Here is a 7822-nt window from a genome sequence, read left to right on the forward strand (position 1 = left end):
GCCATGTCTGCTACAGAGACCACAACCCTAGTATCAGATTATAATAAGTAAATAGAACGTGCACGTTTGCTGACCTAGCAATTTCACATTTAGGAATCTCCCTCCTGACGTCCTTACATACCTGGGCCCCAATCAACAATATAGAAAGACTGATTGATTGCAAAATTGTTTGTAACACAGTACAGCCAAAACAAAACCAAAAAACCAATGTGAATGTCAATCAGTAGGAAGAGATTAAATGCACCATAGTGTATCCTACATATGCAAGTCAAGAAAAACAATGAGGTCCATGTTAGTAAATTTCATGAAAAAAAATCTCTGAGACAGATCACCTTGTGGAACAATATATATCATGAGACCTCATTTTTGTAAAATAGCAAAAACAAGAAAGAAGCAAATAAAAACATACACAAACTCCAGGTCAACTATATGTATGTGTATGTGTACACAGCAAAAGGTCTGAAAAAATAAACAAGTTGCCAGAGTGTGTGCAATGTAAAGTGTACATTACTGATGTTTTAATGTATTATTACATATTTTCATTTACTATAAGGACCCACATTACATGAAAAGGGGTGCTAGAAATGGAACCTATTTCATAGGTTATTGTGGAGACTGAGATAATACACGTAAAATAGCTAGCACTGCACTGCTCATAGAGTGAATCTTCAATAAATATTGAATGGTTGCTGTTAAAAAGGATGGCTTTATATGTCACGAAGAAACTGTAAGTATAAAGTGAGCCGGAGTTTGCTTGTCTTCTCACACCTCACTCTATTCACTTATTTATTTGTTTGTTTATAGACTCAGGGTCTCACTCTGTCACCCAGGCTGGAGTGCAGTGGCGTGATTATGGTTCACTGCAGCCTCTATCTCCTGGGCTCAAGTGATTCTCCTGCCTCAGCCTCCCAAGTACTTGAGACTACAGGTGTGAGCCATCATGCTTGGCTAATTTAAAAATTATTTGTAGAGCCGGGAGTCTTGCTATGTTGCCCAGGCAGGTTTTGAACTTCTGGCCTCAAGCAATCCTCTGTCTCGGCCTCACCGCTGGGATTACGCACTCATTTATTTAACAACTATCACTGAGGGCCTCCTACCAACGAGGCATGGGAGAGGCATCAAGCAACAAGATCAAATCCCTGCTCCCTCCAGCAGGAGCTCACATTCTTCTGGGGCAAACAATGAAATAAACATGCAACATGTCAAGTGACAATCAATGCTGCCAGGTAAGGAAACGGGGTCTTGGAGGTAGGGTGCTGTCGTTTATAGGAGGGTCTCTGATAGAGTGCTATTTGAGTGGAGATCCGATGAAGTCATTGGGGAAAGTGCATGGGCCTGGGCAGGTTACAGGAAGGAAGGAGAGTTCACTGAGTGAGAAGTAAAATGATTGGAGGGGGTGGTTAATCTTGGCCTGATATTTTAACATCACTGCTGCTGCAGCGTAGAAATTGGATTGGCGGAGGGGAACAGGGGCAAGGTGGATCATGTGTGTGATGTTTGCCTTCACAGTAGTAAGACAATGAAGACCATGGCAGTGAGTGTGGGACTGGAAGGAATGAGATGATGGGAAAATAGTTAAAAGATGAAAACAAGAACCTGGTAATTAATTAGATGTGAGAAGAAGAAGAAAGAATTGTGAATGAGGCTGAGGTGAAATTGCTGCAGGGCACAGCCGTGAGGAGGTCTTGAAAGAAAGGGCTGCCCAGGATGGAGCCTCCAGCCTCCCATCCAGCCACTTCCCTCCTTCCCATCACATGCTTGAGTGCTCCCCCTGCACCAAACACTGTGTTCCCCAGAATGTCCTTGCTCTGGGTGGCTACTGCTATGGTTTGAATGTTTGTGCCCTCCGAAACTCATGTGGGACCTTGGTCCCTGAGGAAGAGACCTGGGCTAGCATGCCATGATGTCCCGTGCCACCTCAGGACTCTGCAGAGACCCTAGCATCAAGAAGGCTCTCACCAGGGGCGGCCCCTCGACCTTGGACTTCTCAGCTTCCATAACTGTAAGAAATATATTTCTGCCCGGGTATGGTGGCTCACACTTGTAATCCCAGCACTTTGGGAGGCCATGACAGGAGGATTGCTTGAGGCTTTGAGTTCAAGGCTAGCCTGGATAGTAGAAGGAGACCCATTCTCTGCCAAAAAATTAAAAATTAGCTTGGCATTGTAGCACACACCTGTAGTCCTAGCTACTTGGGAGGCTGAGGAAGGAGGATTGCTTAAGCCTGCAAGTTTGAGGTTGCAGTGAACCATGATTGCACCACTGCACTCTGGCCTGGGCAACAGAGTGAGACCCTGTCTCGAAAAAAGAAAGAAAAAGAAGGAAGGAAGGAGGGAAAGAAGGAAGAAAGGAAGGAAAGATGGAAGGAAGGGAGGAAGGAAGGAAGGAAGGAAGGAAGGGAGGAAGCAAGGAAGGAAGGAAGGAAGGAAGGAAGGAAGGGAGGGAAGGAGGGAGGGAAGGAAGGAATTTCTCTACTTTATAAATTACCCAGCTTCAGGTATTCTGTTTTAAGTGACAGAAAACAGACTAAGGCAGCTGCTTAGAGAACTCCTATTCATACTTCAAAACCCAGACCCAGCTCAGGCATCACCACCTCCAGGTAGCCTGATGCTACAGCTCGAATGAATCATTTATTCTTCTGCATCACTTCCAGCCTCGTCCACAGCCTAGCCACACAGCTTCCCAACCAACAACAAGCAACACAGCCGTGGGTCCGGATTATAGCCCAGTGGGGAGGGGGAATAGGAAGGTCTCGAAAGAACCTGTGAAGACCCTGCACTTGGCATGTTGTAAATAGGTTGTGCTTGCACCCCTAGGCCTTGAGTTGTCCACATTGGGCAACTGGAGCAGGTGGAGCTCCTGGCCAGTTAGCTCTCACCATGAACAGCACATCCATTTACCCAAGAGTACCACACAAATATCATCATTTTCTATATGTGCTATGTTCTGAAACAAAAAAGGGGGATGCTCTATCTGTACTAGGTGTTAAATTGGAATTATTTTAGTCTCAGTTTCAAGTGAGGCCCCAAAGAAATAGATAGAACATTCCAAAGTGAGATGCAAGATTTGCAAAAAGTGCTTATGGAAACCAGTTTTGTAGTCTCAGCCAACCACCCACCTCCAGACTATAAAAGATGAGAGGGAGGCCAAGAAAAGAATTGAAATTTACAGTAGGGAATTTTTGGAGGAAAGCTCTGCTGTGGGCCTCACCTGGAAGAAAGAATGAGGTCACTTGCCCTACCTCAAGCCAAGGTGTAGGGGTGCCTCCTGACGCTCGGGGGACGCAGTGGGCTGGTGTCTGGTTGAGAAGTGGGGAGCCTGGCTTGTTGGTTGCTCTGTGGTTTTGGGGTCAGCTTGCACTCACAGTTGGGTACAAAGGACTCGTCATGCTTCCCATGAATGGTGAGGGCCGTTCGGGGGAAGGAGGGAGTAAGAGGGGCCAAACAGAGAGTGAGGCAGCCCCAGTAGGAAGTGACTTCAGATTCCCCTGGGCTGGGGAAGAGCCATAAGCAAGCAGCCAGAAGAGATGCATTCAGGGCCCCAAGGGGCTCCAGGGGAGACAACCCCAGGATCGTGGCCCAGTAGGGAATGGAGAGTTGGAGGGTCTCAGAAGAACCTGTGAAGGCTTTGCTTCACAGAAGCAAAGAGAAGGGCTGCTGCAACCCTGGCCTCTAGCTGCTGTGACCCTGGCCTCCAGGCCTTTGCTCATCCTCCTTCTCTCCTCCCTGATCTGATGCTGGGGAACTCAGAAACCAGCTGGAGTGAGCACCTGGCTGTGGCAGCCATTAGGCCTGTGGAGGCTGAGGCAGAGAATCGCTTGAGCCTGGGACTTTGAGGTTGCAGTGAGCCGTGACTGTACCACTGCACTCCAACCTCAATGCAATGGGGGTGGGGGCCAGGAGAAGTTTTACCCTTAAATGAAGCATGACGCTTTTGATTATTACACTTGATTCAACGTATTAATTACTGGAAAGAGCTGATGTTTTGAGATTTAAGCAACTGGGACACTTTTAATGTCTAAAGGTGACCAGAAAAGCTATGGGCCCCTGAGTTTTCCCTCAGGACTGCGAAAGGGTGGACCTTAGCAAATACTCTAAAAGGAGGTGGAGGTAAGAATAAACTCGCCTTCTCATCGCACCCCGTGGGTCATGGTTAGTTCATCATAACAAGTGCTTTTCTGTCTCCATTCTTTCCCTCTTCTGGGAGCTCCTTGAGAGCAGGAACTTACACCTAGTGTAAGTGTAGTTTAGCCCACAGCAGGTATGGGTTTTTGTAGATTGATCCAAAGTCCGTTGGGACGTGCTTCATTTCTGTTTATTCATTCCCAGTCTTCTAAAATTGAGCTTCTCAACTTAGAGCCTTGAATGAGTTCCAAGTGTGAGGAGAAAGTGACTGCCCTTAGCCCCCAACTTAACCCTTAGGGCATCCAGGCAAGTGCCCAAGGGCTGAAACCCAGAACCTCTTGCCTTTGGCTGCAAGCAAATCTTTATCCAAGAGGGCCTTAGAAAAATATTCATTTCTCCATGGAATCAACCCATGCCATGTTTATCAATGATAGACCGGATAAAGAAAATGTGGTACACATACGCCATGGATACTATGCAGCCGTAAAAAGGAATAAGATCATGTCCTTTGCAGAGACATGGATGCAGCGAGAAGCCTCATGTTATGCTTCTGTTACATGTTATCCTCATGCCACGTTTTGTCCTCAGCAAGCTAACCCAGGAACAGAAAACCAAACATGGCATGTTCTCACTTATAAGGAGGAGCTGAACAATGCGAACACACTGACACATGGTGGGGAACAACACACACTGGGGCCTGTGAGTGGGGACGAGAAGACGGAGAGAATCAGGAAGAACAGCTAATGGGTGCTGGGCTTAATACCTAGGTGATGGGATGATCTGTGCAGCAAACCACCTTGGCACACAGTTACCTATGTAACAAACCTGCACATCCTGCACATGTACCCCGGAATTTAAAATAAATGTCAAAGAAAAAAAGAAAAATTATAATTTCTCTGAATGCCATGGGTTAGAAAAAGGCTGGGAAGCATTGCTCTAAAAGAGCTCCTGGGATCTTTGCATTTTGCTTTCTGACTTTCTGCTCTATGTACAATAATTTTTTGTCATGCCTCCCCGAAAGTTCACGACTCTTTACCACTGCCAGCTACCCTGTCACCACATGAAACGATACTTCGTCTACATGAGCTGAATATTGCATCCCTTCTTCTTCATGTTTGTACACAGCCACCTTGAGTTTCACATGTTTTGTGAAATGCAAGCGTCACTACAGTTGATGTACAGAAGAACCCAATGAGGCTGAGAATGCTTACACACGTCACCTCGGAACTGCTGCATGTGTCAAGAAACGTGGAATAGTTGCTCCCTTGCAATTGCTGTCAGGTGCCTGCTGCTTCCACACACTTTTACACTCCAGGCTGTGGGTGCTGCTTAGGGTCCCCAGTGGGCCCAGCCTCCACAGGTAGGATTCCAGTTGGCTCTGGTGGGAGGCATGTGACAGCCATGGGGCCTTTCCCCAGCCTCTTTCTGGCTTATTCCTGGCTCCCACACCCTGTGTTTGCTACCTAGCTGCATCTCTCATTTCTGAGCTCCTGGATTGCGGGTATTGCCTTCTCGGGCTTGCAATATCTGCCTGATGCCAAACTCCTTGGCTCCGCCTCTCCTAGGGTACAGCCATGGTTTGGGGGCTCAACTTCTCAGGGTCACCGAAGCTCTAATCTGCTAACCCAATTTCAGTTCCTGGATCTTTCTGGCTATTCCTGTTCAGTGGATACCCAACCCTGGTATCATCTTACTAGTCCCAGAATCTTGAATTGAGAGCAAAAAGTAATTGTGTTTTTGTTAGAAAAGATGGGGACAAAATTAGAGGATGAGAAAAAGCATCTGATGCTCAAGACTGTGAGCTGAACTGGAAAAATAAAGAGTGTCTGAGGAACTCCATCAGAAAACTCTGCATGAAGACTTTGGATTTGGGTTGTCTATCTCCAGTAATAACGTGCTGGTGATGACTAATTAGGTGCACCATCATTCGGAGACTCAGTGAAGACTACAAATGAAAAAACATAGTCTATCAAGGCATGATTCACACTCAAAGGACTCTTGAAACAAGCAAAGAACTTTGTTGTTTAGTCTGGCAAACATTTCACTTTGAAAATAATTGTAAATGAAAACCGTGCTCCCTGAATCTTCCAGCTATCTATGTGAAATGCTCTTAATTTGATAGGTGGTTGGTAAGGGACCAATTACTTTCGACATGTGAATGAAATGACATCATCTTTGCCAAACAATGTGCAGTGAAATGAGAGACCACCTTCCTTATAGCATATTTAATATGTTCTCTCTCTCTCTCATTTAATATGTTCTCTCTCTCTCTCTCTGTGTCTGTCTCTCTACAAATTGGCCCATGAGTATTCCTTCACTTTCTCATTATAACAAAACAAAAGAAAAATCCAGTCGCATGCATTGCCAGATGCTTCTCCCTTGTGGCATAATTCTACAGAAGCAGTGAGAGGACAGTTTCAGCGGGAGGCTGCTACAGGACACCAGAGAGTGCAGGAGGCCTGGGCCAGGGGTCTATGAGCTGCTCCAGAAGCTTCTGACTGCTGCTTCTGGAGCCCAAGTTCTGGGATCTGAGCAAGGTGACGCTGGTTCGGCTGGTGGCCCTCTCCCCTTGCAGAGGGAACAGGTGCTTAGTGGAGAAGCCGAGGCCTTGGGCACTGTTTTCTTCTCCCCTGGCCCAGGGCAGGCACTTGGGGTGTCCTCTTCCAGGGGTGGCCCCTGCTGGGGATTTCCAAGCCCCCAACAGAATTACATTCTTCTTCCTCAGTCCTTGCACTGCCTCTGTTTTCCCACAATAGCAAAATACAATGGCAGCCTACACAGCACAGCACAAACTAGCATCATGACCTCAGGGCCACTAAGAAGGTCCTAAGACCCCTCGAATCCTTTCATGGAAGGCAAAGGCTTTCATTCCTCCCTTAGGGATAGGGCCATAGATCCCTCCAGCCCTTGGGCAGCTGAGTGGAACCTGGAACCCCTCACCCCATCCTGTTCCAGTTCCCTCCACGCTTGAGTTGTGGTCCCAGTGACCATGCAAACATTACCATTTTCTCCAACAGCTCTACCAGGACCGGGGCTGGAGGTGACGGCCGCAGATCGTCTCCCAGTGAGTAGATTCTGATGGAGGGAGCACCCACGTTCCGCGGCAGGCATCCTCCACCTGCCCCCTCAGCCTTTGAGCTAGAGCACATCACTCATCCAGTGAGAGAGGTGGCCAGCCCAGGGCAGGAGAGGGGGCTCCATGACCTAGGGGCTGGCCAGGGCATAGTGCTGAGGATCTAGAGAACACTGGCAGTGAAGATTTCCCTATAACTCCAACTACTCTGGAATCTATCTTGACCACTTTTTGTTTTCCCATTTTTACCCAAGAGTCGGCTCTGCTTCTGCAAACAACCTGCCCTTCCCCTCCTCTGGCCTGTGCTCAGAATTCAGAAGCAGGTGTGGGGGCACGCGGCTGTGCCCTTTCGCCCACGGTCACAGGAGAAATGGCCTCAGCAGAAAGACTCCAGAAATGACAGCCATGCTCAGCCTTGGGAGGTTTTACAAAACAACAGCCCTTACCTCCCCTTCCCCTGAAATAAAAAATGCAGGAATATTTTTAAATAAAATGTGTCATTTTTTAAGCAAGAGGTATACGATTTTCCCAATGGCAGTTTTAAAACATTTCAAAAATGTTAAATGGTATGTCAATTCTCCCTTTATTCTTCATGCTTTCTCTCACCCTGGAAATATATGTATAT

At 47.1% G+C, this 7822-nt stretch overlaps 1 long non-coding RNA gene across 1 annotated transcript in view; it reads right to left on the reverse strand.

The window, feature by feature from the left end:
- LOC116462030 (uncharacterized) overlaps window positions 1–7444 on the reverse strand; it is a 74745-nt gene extending 67301 nt beyond the window's left edge. Inside the window, exon 1 of the long non-coding RNA XR_004246231.1 lies at window positions 7127–7444. This is a non-coding gene — a long non-coding RNA (uncharacterized LOC116462030). The remainder of the gene's footprint in view (window positions 1–7126) is intronic.
- Between the last annotated feature and the right edge of the window lie 378 nt (window positions 7445–7822).

The sequence above is a fragment of the Hylobates moloch genome, unplaced genomic scaffold (genome assembly GCF_009828535.3).
Source record: "Hylobates moloch isolate HMO894 unplaced genomic scaffold, HMol_V3 SCAFFOLD_3, whole genome shotgun sequence".
NCBI lineage: Eukaryota > Metazoa > Chordata > Mammalia > Primates > Hylobatidae > Hylobates > Hylobates moloch.